The sequence below is a fragment of the Aotus nancymaae genome, unplaced genomic scaffold (assembly GCF_030222135.1).
Source record: "Aotus nancymaae isolate 86718 unplaced genomic scaffold, 86718_ANA_hifiasm-v0.15.2.pri h1tg000006l, whole genome shotgun sequence".
NCBI classification, from domain to species: Eukaryota; Metazoa; Chordata; class Mammalia; order Primates; family Aotidae; genus Aotus; species Aotus nancymaae.
Genome location: NW_026988417.1, coordinates 40698758 through 40715909, shown reverse-complemented (window position 1 = coordinate 40715909; position 17152 = coordinate 40698758). Strand labels below are relative to the sequence as shown.

The 17152-nt window shown below is 41.3% G+C and overlaps 1 pseudogene; it reads right to left on the bottom strand.

Moving 5' to 3' along the window:
- Window positions 1–9263: 9263 nt before the first annotated feature.
- LOC105732690 (tetraspanin-17-like) lies at window positions 9264–10704 on the bottom strand (annotated as a pseudogene).
- Between the last annotated feature and the right edge of the window lie 6448 nt (window positions 10705–17152).

Sequence of the window (17152 nt, the reverse complement as noted above, 5' to 3'; positions counted from 1 at the left end):
TACTCCTTTCATTTCCGTGGGGAAGAGGCGGTGACGAAAAGAGAAAAACGGGAGCGGAGCCCAGAGGTATGACGGGAAGTGTAGTTTTTTTCTCCTAATTTGCGCTCCACCTGTCCTATCCGCCGACTGGCCCAGTGAGCTAAGAAATTAGGGGCCGGGCGCGGTGGCTCACGCCTGTAATCCCAGCACTTTGGGAGGCCGAGGCGGGTGGATCACGAGGTCAAGAGATCGAGACCATCCTGGTCAACATGATGAAACCCCGTCTCTACTAAAAAAAAATACAAAAAATTAGCTGGGCATGGTGGCGCGTGCCTGTAATCCCAGCTACTCAGGAGGCTGAGACAAAATTGCCTGAACCCAGGAGGCGGAGGTTGCGGTGAGCCGAGATGGCGCCATTGCACTCCAGCCTGGGCAACAAGAGCGAAACTCGGTCTCAAAAAAAAAAAAAAAAAAAAAAAAAGAAAGAAATTAGGATGGGGGAGCAAGTTTTGCGTCACGTACAGCTCACAAATGCTCCTCCCTGCCCATTGTCAAACCATGAAATTTCTGCACTCCCTGATATAGAGGCCTCAGAAACATCTTTGATCCCTTTCTCCAGGGCTCACTAAGCCCTGTGGTTCTACCTCTATTATTAATTCTTTCAACAAGTATTTATAAGGTCTGCTATGTGACAGTCTCCATACTTGGCATTGCGGATATGACACAGATTGCAAAAGAGACAAACAAGTAAACTGAAATCAGAGCTTTTGTAACATGTGCAGAGGCTGTTTTAATCACAGGGAGCACAAAGGAGGGTACCTAAATCAGAAGGGTCTGGGGAGGTTTCCTGGAAAAGGCAATGCTGGCCCTAGATCTTGAAGGACAAAGAACTGGCTGAAAGTGGTACCGGTGGAGGGTGTCCAGGTTCTTGGCGTGTTAAACATAGAACTGGACAAAACGCACAAACAAAGCTAGGAAAGAATAAAGCAACAAAAGCAGACATTTATTGAAAATGAAAGTACACTCCAGAGTGTGGGAGCGAGCAAACCAGCAGTTCAAGGACCTGGATATAGAATCTTCTCACATCCAAATACCTGCTAGAGGTTTCCACTGGAGACTTGGTGTTCACTTCATGTAAATTAAGTGGTGGCCAGCAGTCAAGTGAAATGACAAAGTTACACTCCTATGCAAACGTCTGAGTGGTTACTAAAAGCAACCAATAAGAGGTACTTTCAATTTCCCATCTGCCCCACAGAACAGGTCGGGGTTTGAATAGGGAGTAGTCTCTGGTCCTTTATGTTACTTAGGCGTGAAAATTTAGGGTTTTCTCTTCACTTTAGTTATAGGAAGTCAGCGAGAAATGGCATTAGGTTCCGTACCTCCTATACCCTATTCTACTGCCTCAAAAGGAGAAGGGGACTCCAGACAGTAACAGAAAGAGCAAGAAGTAACACGACAGCCAGAGGACTAGTTCAATGTGACCAGAATGACGGTACCAGTCAGGAGGTTATGAAAGATTTCGGCTAGAGAGGCAGGCAGGAGAGTACTGAGGAAAGGATCTGAACTTTACCCTGAAATCCAGAGAACCATGGTACAATTTGAATCAGAAGTGTGACATCATGAGATTTAGAAAGATATCTCTGGCAACAGGGTGGAGGATGACTAGAGGGGCAAATTAAAAGTCAGGAAATTAGTTGTGAAGCCATTGTTTATATATAAATTAAAAATAAAATCCTAAGTCAGGGGTCTGTCTACTTACTGGACAGATCCCTCTCTTGGCCAAGGGGACCCCAGCCATGATGGGACAGGAGATCAAACATGCCTCATTTTATTCCCTCCCTTTTGTAGTTTAGACACAACTAACTAGCAACTACTTAGGCATGGAAAGTTAGGGTTTTTCTTTCAATTTAGTTCTAGGAAGTCAGCCTATGTTTAACATGTTAATGTTACAATAAAGATCATAACATTGACAGAACAAATTCTTTGCGGGAATAGGATACCAAATTATAAACAGAACCTAAGGCCATGCCAGGCAAGGGTTAAATCATACACCTTCTACACTTAAAAAATAAACTATGTTCTACCACAAGAGTTTTCTTTTTCTCTAGCAGCTAAACAAACAGTGAACTAGAGAGAAGCAATATTAAAACAATTACAACTGATCCAGTTCACAGACACTAACCGAACCCCTCGTACGCCAACCATAGTTACATCTTTGATTGCACAAGGGATTTCAGTAACTTTCTCCAGATAAGACCACTGACCATGGACTGGTTCTGGCCACTTTACAGAGGCCCATGCACTTGTGTGCCTTCATCTCTGCTTCACATTTTGATATATAGGGCCTAACTGGAATACATTAAATGTTAAGTCTCTGCCTCAAGGTGAACAGAGGTTGTATGTAACATGCATGTTGTTCAATACACATGTGTCAGGACTACCTTAATGAATATTCATAGCTCTTATCCCTGCCAAAATTTGTTCTTAGTTCTTACTAATATTAGGTATATAAAATGATATGTCATTATTTATTCAATTTGCATTTTCCTGAGTAGCAGTGAGGCTGAGCATCTTTTCACAACTTTATTGGACATTCAGATTTTTCTCTCCTGTTGCTTTTTTTTTTTTTTTTAGACAGAGTCTTGCACTGTCGCCCAAGCTGGAGTACAATGGTGTGATCTCGGCTCACTGCAACCTCCACCTCCGAGTTCAAGCAATTCTCCTGCCTCAGCCTCCTGAGTAGCTGGGATTACAGATGCCTGCCACCACGCCTGGCTAATTTTTTGTATTTTTAGTAGAGACAGGGTTTCACTATGTTGGCCAGCCTGGTCTCGAACTCCTGACCTCATGATCTGCCTGCCTCAGCTTCCCAAAGTGCTGGGATTGCAGGCATGAGCCACCGTGCCCGGCCTCTGTTGTCTTTTTTCTATTGAGTTGTTTATCTTTTATTATTGTCCATTATTATTGATTTGTTGGCATTTTAAAAATTTTTGTTAAAATTATGTTTTGATACTAGTTTTTGTTATAATATTACTGGTAGAGGGTCTTGACTGCAAGTTGTCCAGATTCTTGGCATTTTGAACAAAGACTTGGACAAAACGCCCAGCAAAGCAAAACAAGATTGAAGCAATGAAAGAACAAAAGCAGGGATTTATTGAAAACGAAAGTACACTACATGGTGTGGGAGCTGGCCAATACAGAATCTTCTCAGGTCCATATACCCTCTAGAGGCTTCCCATTGGCCACATGCTCACCTTATATAAATGAAGTAGTGGCCAGCAATCAGTTGTTTTCTGCAACCAATCAGAGGCTGAAGTGGAGTTACAAAGGTCACACTCCTGTGCAAACATCTTCACCTTCACCTTCCTCTCTTCCTCTTCCTATAAGGCCACGAGTTCTCTCTGATTGACCCCATCCTTATAACTTCAGTTAGCCTTAATTACTTCCTGAAGATCCTATCTCCAAATACATAAAGTCACATGAGTGTTAGGGCTTTGACATATGAATTTTGGGAAACACAATTCAGTCCATAGCTGTACATGAAGTTACAAAGGTGAAGGCTAAGGTGAAGCTACAAAATTGCACTTTCACACAAAGAAAGACTGAGCCTCAGTCAGATTTGTTGGACAGCCAGTTTCCCAACTGCCATTCAGAAAAGTGGGGATTTGCAAAGGGAGTAGCCTTGGGTCCTTTGTTACTTAGGGTTTTCCTTTCAATTTAGTTCTAGGAAGTCAGCGTGAAACTGCCTTAGGTTCCCTGCCTCCAGACCCTATTCTCCTGCCTCAATATGAGTTGAAAATTTTCCTTTCCCTTTCAAAGCTGAATGAAAATACTAAATGACTATACAGGAGAAGGATGGAGAGAGGGTCCTGCAACCTTAGACCCCAAGCTGAACTGGAAAACTGCTAGGCCATGGCTCTGTGAATCTGCTAAATGGAGACAAATGAGAAAGGGGCACAAACCAGGTTGCTTTCCTAATAGTTCATGGTTTCCCTGCCTGATTATCGTAACATGATACTCCCCATTAAAATTCTTTTTAATAGGTTGATTTTGTTTTGCTGACTGAATCAACTTAATCACATTAATCTAATAATGGAGTTCTTTTGATTTCACTGTCTTTGCTTCTGCATTCTCAGATGTGCTGAATATAGACTAATAAGGACCACAAATGTTCTATAATGGAGGTTTTAGAAAGGTTTCTAAGAAGTACTCATTTGCTTTGAATGAATAAAAATCAGAAGATAACAACTTTGTTAGATTTGTACCACAGTTATCCTTACAGTGTTCAATTTTACTAACAGCTAGATTTTCTTCTTCCGTTGTCTTCTCCTAGAGCATAAGCATTTCAAAGGCAGACTATATTTTCTCCATTTCTGTGCCATTTCCCCAGGCTTCAAACAAAACCATAAATGTTGATGTGGATACCAGGACAGTGTTTCAGGCAATTTAGATGCAATATAAAATAGACTGATGCCGTAGTGGAAGAAGTTGAAGCCACTTTGCCAAGATACCTGGTTCTGGTAAGATATTTTAGTGTTTGGTTTTCACTATTGAATGCAATGACATCTATCATTTTTTTCCGGAAAAAGTATCATTAGTAGTTTTATGTTCTGTTTAATGTATGGATACCATTTGAATCTCCCCTTTTATTGTTTCTAACAATTGGAATTTGTCTTCTTTTTTTCCTATTGTATTTCTTTACTTTCTTCCTTGATCATTCTTTTTGATAATGAGATAACTTCTCAAATATACATGGTTTTCTTAGTCAGGACTCTCTTGATTGCAGGTGACAGAAATTAAGGCCAAACAGATGTATGGGTGACAAAAGGCAAAATAATATGACTACTCTGAAAAGATCAGAGGTAGGCAATCTTTTAGTAGATATGCCTAGATTTAAGAGCCCACATGACATCAAAGAAAACTGTGTTCTCGTCTCTGCTTCCCTCTGAGTTGACTTCATTGTCAAGTTGATTTTCCTTCAACTTTAGTCCATATTTCACCAGGTTAGCAAGACCAGCCTGTAGAAAGTGCCTCTAGCTTGATACTTTCAATTTAATGATCCAGGCTTGATTCTTACTGGATCAAATGTGCTTGCACAAAAATTCTTTTTTTTTTTTTTTGAGACAGAGTTTCGCTCTTGTTACCCAGGCTGGAGTGCAGTGGCATGATCTCGGCTCACCGCAACCTCCACCTCCTGGGTTCAGGCAATTCTCCTGCCTCAGCCTCCTGAGTAGCTGGGATTACAGGCAGGCGCCACCATACCCAGCTAATTTTTTGTATTTTCAGTAGAGACCGGGTTTCACCATGTTGACCAGGATGGTCTCGACCTCTTGACCTCGTGATCCACCCACCTCGGCCTCCCAAAGTGCTGGGATTACAGGCGTGAGCCACCCCGCACCCGGCCCACAGAAATTCTTAAGCTACTCATTTAGTTTAAGAGACAGATTGGCCAAGCTTTGGTCATTCACTCACTCTTGTTTGAATGGAGAGTTCTGAAAGGAAGGTATGCAACATTGTTACAGCATGTAGCTAGCATAGTAGAGGAGGACAGAAAAGGACACCCCGCCCCGCCCGACCACACACACGCCAGAAGTGTTGGGTGAACATCAGGGGATGGTTGGGCTGTTGTTAACTGTCTCTCTAGAGTAATAATTGGTTATAGTCAGCACCAGGAAAGGGCAGTCTCCCAATGGATAGAAAACACCTGAAACTGGTGATCAGCAGCTTCCTGATAAGATCTCAAGAGTTGGACAAGTAAGCTCAAGCAAGCACATGCGGACAGCAGCCCACACCAAGGGAAGAATCAAGGAAGAAGTAATGAAAAATCCCGGAAGTATGCCAACATGTAAAGCCCCAAGTCAAAAGGTCAAACCATGCACTTGATCTCTTAAGTCACCCACTTGGCCCTCTTCCAAGTATACTTTACTTCCTTTCATTCCTTTCTGCCATATGCCTCTCGGTTGAAATCTTTCTTCCGAGGAGACAAGGATTGAGGTTGCTGCAGACTCGTATGGATACAGATTTGCAGCCGGTAACAGGATGAACCTCATTTGAGACTCTGTGTCTTGCTATAAAAAGAACAAGGTATGGATGCCAGGGACAGCCAAAAATTGGATTCTACTACACTCCTTATTTATATATTTATTTATATATATATTTATAAAATATAATACTTTTTATATTTTGAATTCTTTCTGTGCCTGCCAATTAATGTCTATTTGATAAGAATTTCCATAGGGTCAAACTCAATTCCTTAGTGTTACCTAGCTTATTTTAATTGAAGGTAAGAAAATCCTAGTGTAACACAAACCTCGACGCTGAAGCAGTTGACTACCAAGAGGCCATTATTCCATTTGGCTAGAAATTGGTAGATGGAACAAGAATTGATTCCAGTGTTATTGATGACTTGGCTCTCCCCGTTTTCAAGGGGGATTCTACTGAACCATCAAGTCATCGATTTGCTCATTTCTGCTTCCATCAGTGATTAATAATTCTGTGGTCAGATAGGGTATCTTTGCAATTGCTAAGTGCTAAGTCATTCATCTCATTAGGAATACATTCCTACTTTTATTTGCTGCCTGAAAAGAATGCACCATAAGCTCTGCAGTTATACCTTGAGTATGAGGTCTTAATCAAGAAATGAAAATTATTGTTACCTTTAAAAATTGGTAATGTTAGAAAAACTTGAAGACTTTGGAATGGGTACACATTCAGTGGAATGCTGAAGACTGGGGATTATCGGATGCTGTGTCAATGTACCTTTGTCTTTGACTAGGCTATTTTTTAAACTCTTTAAGTTGTAAATAAATAATAGCAATGCAACTAATTCTTATCTATTACTTCTCCATTGATGATGTGATAAATTTTGACAAATTTCATGACTTAAAATAACACAACTTTATTATCTTATAGTTCTGGAGGTCAGAAGTCCCACACAGTTCTCCCTGGGATAAAATCAAGGTCTGGAGGGCTCTACTCCTTTCTGGAGGCTCTAGTGGAGAATTCATTTTTTTCTCTTTCTAGCTTTAGACCTCACTTTTGATTATTGGACTCCTTTCTCCATCTTCAAAGGCTTTCTGAACATTTCTCCATAGACACAACCCCCTCTGACTCTCTTCTGCCATACTCTTCCACATTTTTTTTTTTTTTTTTTTTTTGAGACGAAGTCTCACTCTGTCTCCCAGGCTGGAGTGCAGAGGCACAATCTCCACTCACTGCAACCTCCACATCCTGGGTTCAAGTGATTCTCCTGCCACAGCCTTCTGAGTAGCTGGGTTTACAGGTGTGCCACCACACCTGGCTAATTTTTTTTTTTTTTGTATTTTTAGTAGAGATGGGATTTCATCATGTTAGCCAGGCTGGTCTCAAACTCCTGACCTCAGGTGATCCTCCTGCCTCAGCATCCCATAGTGCTGGGATTACAGGCGTAAGCCACTGTGCCTGGCCCAGCCTTTTCCACTTTTAAAGACTTGTGATTATTTTAGACCCAGTTGGATAACCCTGGGTACTTTCCCTATAATAAGGTCAGATGATTAGCAATCTTAATTCCACCTGTAACCTTAATTCCCCTTTGTCATGTAATTTAACAAATTCACCGGTTCTGAGGATTAGGATGTGGACTTTTTGGGATGAGAAGCAGGGAAGGGTAGTATTATTCTGCTTACCACACCTATAGACATGCAAATAAATTCTGCCAAATGGGGACTGAATTGACTTTTCTACCTATCTACTCCTACATAAAAATCCATTTTTCTTTCTATTTGTAAGTTCATGTCAATATTTCTTTATTCTATATAAATTTATAGTCTTTGAATGAGGTGTGGTGGCTCACTCCCATAATCCCTGCACTTTGGGAGGCTGAGGCAGGAGGATCATTTGAGGCCAGTAGTTTAAGACCAGTCTGAGCAACATAATGAGACTCCTGCCTCTAAAAAAAAAAAAAAAAAAAAAAAAAAAAATTCTTTTTTTAACTAGCCAAGCATGGTGGTGCACACCAGTAGTTCTAGCTAGGATTGCTTGATCCCAGGAATTCAAGGCTATACTGAGCTATGATTGTGCCACTGCATTCCAGCCTGGGCAAGAGAGCAAGACCCTGCTTCTTTTAAAAAAAAAAAAAAAAAAAAGAGATAATCTTGACTTCTCCATTGACTCAGTGTCAACAGCCTTCCCAGTCCCCACATTAATTAATGAGCTACACAAAATCTTTGACATGTATTTATTTTATAGATAGCATAAAATAATTATTTTATAAATATTACATATCTATAATGTCAAATTTTACCTTTTTTGAAAATTTATCAGAGACTTGGCTACTAAAGATGGAAAAAAATATGTACACTAGACATATATTCTAGAGCTTCAGAAACTGCATCTGTCCGCCACTCTCTTCTGTCTTCTTATAAACTTCAACATGCACAGGAGATGGACCTCGCTGGGACTGTAATGGCTGCTGGTTGAAAGTTGGAAATCAGAGTATCTCTCCCTGACCTTTGAAACTCAACTTTGCACCATAATCAATTCAAGAGAATTGTTTAAAATCACCTGTTCATTACTCTAACTGGGTCCTAGAGAAATTTTACAATCTGCTTTTTTCCCTGTTTTTCAAAGTTGTTTATTTGAGTAGTTTCTAGCCATTGTCATGTTTGCTCCTGAGGCACACCGAGAAAGAGAGAAAATTCTTGGGCTAATTACAGAGTACACTGACATGGAAGTGAGTTCCTGGCAGGCTCAGGGTATAGCTAGTAAACAGGAGAGTTTTGAAGCTGTGGAAGTGGTGGCCCAGGCAACAGCATGCCCCAGAGCATGCCCCAAAGCATGCCCCACACAGCCATGTACAGAGAAGTGTGTCTCAGCATGGGGTGGGGGGAGGAGAAACACAGACAGATGTCTCCACAGCAGTGCCTCCCAGCCCACCTGGCCTGTACCCTCTTAGCCATGCCCTTCCTACTCCTCTGGAGAGCCCACTACCCCAACAATAGCCAAGACAGTGGCTCTCCTGTGCATGCATGTACATGTGTGTATGTAGACACACACACACCTTCCTTGCATACAGCTCCAGGAAAAGCAGCCCCAGCAGAGCCACAGTGGCTTTTTCTGTGGGTGGACAGTGCACTTATACATACAAACCCCACTCAGGACTCAGATCCAAGCAGAAATACCTTCTGCAGCCTTGCCTGTCACCAATACAGTAGGAAAGGGTCCTGAATGGGGGAGTGGGGTTCTACCAGAGACCTCAGTAGGCCAGACATATGGCAATGGCCCATGGCAGACTCACCAGTTGCCTTTCACTGCTTTGAGTCACTCGGGAGGCTCTGGGCCAGAAAGATGCCGAAGATCTGGAGGACTATCTGGAGGAAATACTCACAAAGACCTTGGTTGTAACAATCAAGTTGTTAAGCAGCCATTTCTCAAACTGACACGTGCAGCCTTTGGCATGGATGGATCCCTGCTACTCCAGCTCCAGTTTAAGCCAGACATCACAGTAAAGCAGTCAATGTCCTGGTTAACACCCGAGGTTTGTTGCCTCATGCCAAGGAAATCAAGAACACAGAAACACACACACAGAGTGAGTTTAAGAACAGAGGTTTAATAGGTGAAAGAAGGAGAAAAGAAAATAGCTCTCTCTCCTGCAGAGAGAGAGGGGCACCCGAGTGGGTATTCTGTCCTGTGATGAAGTGCAGGTGGGGCAGGGGTGTTTATAGACTGGCTTGAGGAGGTGGTGTCTGATTTACATAGGGCCCTAAGATTGCTTGGACCAGGTGAGATGTTTACATAGTGCATGAGAAAGCCGGCCGTCCCACCCTAGTCTTCTATTATGCAAGTGGCTTCTCTACCTGACCAGCTCCATGTTGTCTGCTCCTTACTGTACACGTGGTTGGCAAGGAAAAAGGAAGATGGAGCCGCCATGTTGAACATGCCTAGCCCCTAGGTAGCCTTTTCCTGTTGGAACAGCTACTAGCATTCACCCATACAAGCTTCCAGCTTGCTTATCTATGTCTGCAGCTCAGTTTTACAGGCTGCTTTGTGTTAGAAAAGAAACTATTTTGGGGCTGCTTTTCATTAAAAGGAAAACCTTACCAAGGACTTCCTTATCCTTGCTAAATTCCTTATGCTTCCTTACCCTGAATAATTTCTTTTTAACTCCTATATCAATAGCCATACTGGGTGCTGAGGGCATCTTCTGCAGGGCCCCTGATGCAGCAGGAGAAAAGTAATGCTCAGTGCTCCCATCTTGGGTTCAAGTCAGAGCTGTTGAAGTAGATGCTAAGGTTCCAGTCATTGGGCCCTTGGGCTCTGCAGCAAGACTAATATTCCTAAGTGAAGTCAATGAGCTTCTGGAGATCAATGTCGTGATGGTAGGTCTTGACATTGTGGTTGCTAAAGTGGTTGAGCTGGTCCTGAATTCAGTCTTTAAAGACAAAGACCAGGATCCCTATTGCCAGCTCCAGGAAGAAGATCAGGCCAAAGAATATGGAGAAAAACTTGAGCAGAAAGATGTTCTCCTGGAGGGTTCTGATACAGCCAGCAGAGCCTGGCACCAACATGATGCCTCCAACAACCACAAATGGCCACCCAGCTCTGTCAGCCCTGATCACCCCAGGCCCAGAGGCTGATGGCCAGGAACAGGGACCCCAGCACCCAGAAGACAAGGTTGAAAGCAAACAGGAAGTATTTCCCACAGTAGCAGACCTCAGTTTCCTGGAAGTGCCCATGCTTGCCAGGCATGGGCAATAGCCATCCACGGGCCCAGGAACCAGAGCTGAGATCTGGAGGCTGGGCTGACTCCTCCCACTCCTGTGGGCCACCCTGGGCTAAAGCTGCCTGCGGCCTAGCCTGGAGGCTGTGGCTTCATGCCCTGACCCATAATCTTCTTAAAAAGAAAGCTGATAGGTTGCTACCACCCTGCCTTCTGCCTTTGACCCATAAATAATGTTTTGCAAGATTACATGAAATTTCTAAGCATTTCTGCTTACAAGTGTAAAGTATCCAGTTACTCTTCACAAGGACATAGGAAAGGAGAGTTCTCCATTCTGATGTGTGACAATTACCCTAGCTCTGTTCTCTTTCATGTCAAACACCTCAATTCACCCTGATAGAATAACTTACTATATAAACTTTACCCTACTTATTGAAACATAACCACTCAATAGACAAAAATTTCTAGTAGTCTAGAACCAACAAGGAAATGGGAGACAATGAATTTGACACTGTCATATCACCAATCCAAATTCTTTTTATTACATTATCACAGAAGAGCTGGACAGCAGCTCTATAGATTAAGATTGTGCTGTGCAGTTGTGCTTTAATTATAACAACATCTCAGTGAAATCAAAATGTGGATAAATAATAAGAATATGAATATCACATAATGGGATTTGTAGGCTTGTTAGAAAGCTGAAAAGTTAGTTTTGGGTGCTGAACAGTATTTATTTTATTATTTTATTTTATTTTGAGACAGGGTCTCACTTTGTCGCCCAGGCTGGAGTACAGTGGCACGATCTCTGCTCACTGCAACCTCCATCTCCCGGGTTCCAGTGATTCCCATGCCTCAGCCTTAAGGGTAGCTAGAACTACCTGTGTGTGCCACCACATCCAGCTAATTTTTGTATTTTTAGTAGAGACAGGGCTCTACCATGTTGGCCAGGCTGGTCTTCAACTCGTGACCTCAAGTGATCCGCCCGCCTCAGCGTCCCAAAGTGCTGGGATTACAGGCATGAACCACAATGTATTTGTACTTATCATCAAGTTCCAAAGGAATAATTTTTATACTTATTTTTCATCTACCATTAGTGAAGAGTCCATCAGAAGGCACTGCTTCTCTTTTAGCACTCCTGTGCCCATATAGTAGCTGGTTAATGCAGACATGACCACCCCAGGCCTGATGTTGTAAAGGAGGGGATGTTCATGAAACCTCGGAAAAAGGAAATCATATAGAGAGGGCTGTGTTGGCAGCAGCTGTAACTTTTGGTCAGGGAGGCAGCCATTCCTGCAGCATCCCTACAGGAAGGAAGCCAGGGGTAAAAAACTCAACCTCAAAACTGGCTGTACCTGTAGTCCCAGCTACTCGGGAGGCTGAATCAGGAGGACTGTGTGAGACCAGAAGTTTGAGGCTATAGTACAATATGATCACCTTTGTGAAAAGCCACTGCACTCCAGCCCAGGGAATACAGGGAGACTCGTCTCTAAAAATAACAACAATAAAAAACCAACCTTTTTATTCCTACCTTCCTCTGATCTCCTACCAGGGATCCCCATCGGTCAAATTCAAATTGAAGCCAGAGAGCAAGTAAATCCAGTAAAGCATACCAAACAGGCCAAATTTCCAGGGTCGAGAACAGGATGGAGACGTGTGGCGAATGACCCTGGAGAGACAAACAGAAGATATTCAGCACAAACCCTATGAGATGAGTAATATTATTGTGCCCATTTCACATATGTGGGAATTGAGATGCAGAGGGGTGAAATAATGTGCCTATAGATAACAGGGGGATAAAAGTGGCATTTAAATCCAGAGTCTGTGTTTAATCACTATCTATACTGCTACTACTTTTTTCTCCATGATGTCTCTCGCATAGTGCCATATGGAATAGAGGTCCTCAATAAATACATTTTAAAAGAAAAAAGAAAACAGAGGAGATTAAGTAAGCTATTTATGAAGATCCCTTGAATGTGCAGTTCATAATAGGGTTCAAGCTCCTATGAGAATCTAATGCCACTGCTGAGCTGATAGGAGGCAGAGCTCAGGTGGTAATGCTTGCTCACTCACCGTTCACCTCCTGCTGTGAAACCCAGCTCCTGATAGGTCAGTACCGGTCTGTGGGCTGGGGGTTGGAGACCCCTGCTGTATTAGTCCATTCTCACGCTGCTCTAAAGAACTACCCGAGACTGGATAATTTATAAAGGAAAGACAATTAATTGACTCACAGTTCCACAGGGCTGGGGAGGCCTCAGGAAACTTAGAATCATGGCAGAAGGGGAAGCAAACACGTCCTTCTTCACATGATGGCAAGGAGGAGAAATGCCAAGCAACAAAATGATAAGCCTTTTATAAAACCATAAGATCTCATGAGAACTCACTATCATGAGAACATCAGCTCCTCCCCACAGCTTCTAGCATCTACCATTCTTCTTTCTGTCTCTATGGATAAAAAAAATACTTTATCTGAATTAAATTTAAGATAATTTAATTGAGCAATGAACAATTCACAAATTGGGCAGCCTTTCCAGCCAGAGTGGGCTCAGAGACTCCAGTGCAGCCATGTGGTGGAAGAAGATTTATGGACAGAAAAAGGAAAGTGATGTACAGAAAACAGAAGTGAGGCACAGAAACAGCCTCACTGGTTACAGCTTGATGTTTGACTTATTTGAACATAGTTCAAACCATTGACTACAGTTGATTGGCCAAAACTCAGTGATTGGCACAAGTGTAGGCTACAGTCTGTTTACACCTCTACTTGTTATAGTTCACTATGTACACAGAAACCCGTAGACCAAACTTAAAACATGTAAGGAGGCAGCTTTAGGCTAAACTTGATTCAACACTATGAATTTCACTACTCTAGGTACCTCATATGTGTGAAATCATACAATATTTTTCCTTTCGTGTCTGACTTATTTCACTTAGCATAATGTCTTCAAGATTCATCATTCAAGATTTATGTTAGGATTTTATTCCTTTTTGGAGGCTGAATAACATTTCATTGTATGTATAGACCACATTTTCTGTATTCATTCCTCCATCAAAGGGACATTTGAATTGTTTCCACCTCTTGGCTATGGTGAATAATGCTGCTATGAACTCTGGTGTACAAATATCTGTTTGCTAAGAATTAAAAGTGCTCTTGCTTTTAATTCTTTTAAGTATATACTCAGAAGTGAAATTTCTGGATCAAGCTTTTTCGAGCAAGCTTTATGCCATTTTTCCATAGCAGCTGCACCATTTTAGATTCCCGCTAGCAATGCTCATGGATTCCAATTCCTCCACTTCTTCACCAGCACTTTTATTTCCTGGAGTTTGTTTTGCTTTGTTTATTATGTCTATCCTAATGGGTGTGAAGTGGTATCTCATTGTAGTTCTCATTTGTATTTTCCCAGTGATTACTGATATTGGGCCTCTTTTCATGTGCCTACTGGCCATTTGTGTCTTCTTTGGAGAACTGTCTATGCAAGTCATTCACCCCTTTTTAAATCAGATTGTTTGTTTTTTTTGTTGTTGAATTGTAGAAGTTCTTTATATGTTGTGGGGATTAATCTCTTATCAGATATATGATGTGGAGAGATTTTCCCCATTCTGTGGGTTGTCTTTTCATTGTCAATAATATCTTTTGATACACAAAAGTCCACGTATCAAAAGTTTTATAAAGTCCAATTTATCTATTTTTCTTTTGTTGCCTGTGGTTTTGCTGTCATATCCAAGACATCATTGGAAAATCCAGATTGAGTGTTCAATACATACCTTTTGAGAATCAAACACCTAAACATTAAGAGCTAAAACTACAAAACTCTTAGATGATAATAAAGAAAAAGCTTCTGTTTACAGAATTAGGTACTGAGAGGGTGACAACAACAACAGAGCTAAATCTTCCTTTAAAGTTCAGTAGGCAAAGTGTGATGCAGAAGCTAATGCAAACAAGGAACAAACGTGCTGTCAAAAATTACATGTCAAGTGCTTCTGGAAAGTTGAAAGGAAGGTCAGATCAGGGAGGATTTCATGAATGCCATTTGAGCAAGCTTTTGAGGGGTATTTAGAACTTGGACTATGGACATGAATGTAAATAGGCTGAAAGCATTTTGTTGGCATGCATGAAAACTAGTGTAGTTCCATAGCTAACATGTTGAGTATGCATGTATAAAGGAAGAGCAGGAGTTAAAGCTGAAAATACAAGCCTGATGCATGCACGGGAGAGAGAACAAACCAGATAATACTTAAATCTAAGACATCCCTAGTACAAGCATTCCAAATTACCTTTCTGGGATATTAACATTTCTGTTAACAACCAGAAACCTGGGAAATCTATCCTTCCATAGACTACTAAGAACATTCCCTCTTGCAAAATGAAATTTTTCTAAAAGAAAGGGAAACTTACATAAATTCTTGTGGTTTGTAGTTTCACCTTGTTCCGTAGTAGGCTTGGGAAGGATCACCTGGCATTCCTTGGTTCCAGGCTGGTTTAGGAGCTCATCTTAGGTCTAATAACCTTGTGTTCCAGCTAAGCTGCCCCAGAGGCTGAAACCTAACTGTATTGCTTTACTAAGGCCTAGATGGCTTTCCACAGCAAGTGAGGTGCAGATGCTAAGGTCTTTGGTCTGGATCTCCTCACATTTTCCATTAAGGGTCATCCTGCTATTTTTGAGTACGCTCTCTCAGTTTAGCTTCCCACAAAGCTCCACAGCTTCCCATAAGTACTACGTAACATTTTAGGGAAAACCCAAGCATTTCTTCTGAGATGTGTGACAATATTAGCATGTCTTTAAAAGCAATTTATAAAAACATGCAAAAGGGTACATGTTGTCTGTAAAACATTTCAGCATACATAGGTAAACAATAATAATTTTTATTAAAGCTACCATAATCTATTGAGAGATCATCTCTGTTTACAGTCTGGTATTTATTTTTTTGAATCTTATTCTATGCATATATATCACATACATACTAAAAGTCCTGCTTTTAATAAGTCCAATGGCTGTGTCTAGAAGTCCTCCAAGAAGTGTCTCTCTTGTACTTGAAAAACCTCCATAGGACCGGGTTTCCTTGTCTGCCAAGTGGGGAGAATAAAAATAAACACTCAAATAATGTCTATTATCATTAGCATTATGATTAAATCAGTCTTTCAGCTTCAGTCATCACACGGCTGTATTTCTGTCTGGCAGCAGCTTCCCCTCATTCAAATCCTCTGCTTGAGAGCCCTTTGACAAAACCTCATACTGGCCGCTGCATCTAATGCAAAAAACCTTAACATCGTTGCCAAAGGATATTGTCCATCCAAAGCCCCTAGTTCTTCCAAACCTCCCAGTGCTCTGTTATGAACAGAAGTTGGGAAAAGAGCCCACTTCAGACCACATGTGATTAATGAGCTTTACAGAGAAGCTCCATCTTCATCAGAAGTGGATTCACTGTGAAGTTAATGAACTTAGGCTTCAGTTTCATTTACTTGCATGGGCTCTTTCCAAGACCATGGTAAAGGTCCTGGAAAGGGTGTGTTGTCTTTATAACTAAGACTGCCACATCCTTCTTTAGCTTCCTCTCTATGATGTTTCCTCTGTGCCAAGGGGCCATAGTGGTTGTAGGAATTTTAAGGATCCAGCAAAGGAGACTGAATGCAAATACACTTCATTTATGCTTATTGGGATGCAGTTAGGTGGTCTCTAATCACCTTGATGTATAGCTGACTTATTTAGTTATATTAACATACTCAGATTTTGGAATGGGCTCCAAGAATATTCCTGCCACCATGGTGTGGACTTCCCAGTGTCATAACATGAAGGCACAAGACCAGAGGTGATTTGAACATAACCTACAACACCCACCAGTGAAATAAGTCTAAAATGTATGGAACTAGAAGCAGCTCTGTAAAAAATTCTTCCAACCATCAGACGTGAGTTTTTACGAAGATCTAGTCAGAATAGAATTTCTCTCCAGTCAGCAATACACTTAATAATGCAGCATATACAGTAAAAAAATGGACCATGATGCATTGTTTGATAAACTGACTAATAAGAAGAATATATGACATGAATACTTTAGAAAAAAAATTTCTGCATAAATTTTTTGCTACTTGGACATTCAACACTGACACTAATGAAGATAACATAAACTTCATAACATCCTACTACTGTGAGTCTCATAAATTCAAAAATTATGTATTCACCACATAAGAACACTTACTTGAGAGGCCATGAAATCTTATAGCCCATATGTTAAAGAAACTTAATTGAGGCTTTCTCAAATTTGACAATAATTTGAAAATTTTAATTACCAATAATGTCATGTATTTAATTACCAATAATGTCATGTATTTAATTACCAATAATGTCATGTATGAGCCACGAGCCAGGCTCGGTGGCTCATGCCTGTAATCCCAGCACTTTGGGAGGCTGAGGTGGGTGGATTACAAAGTCAGGAGTTTAATACCAGCCTGGCCAATATGGTAAAACCCTTTCTCTACTAAAAATA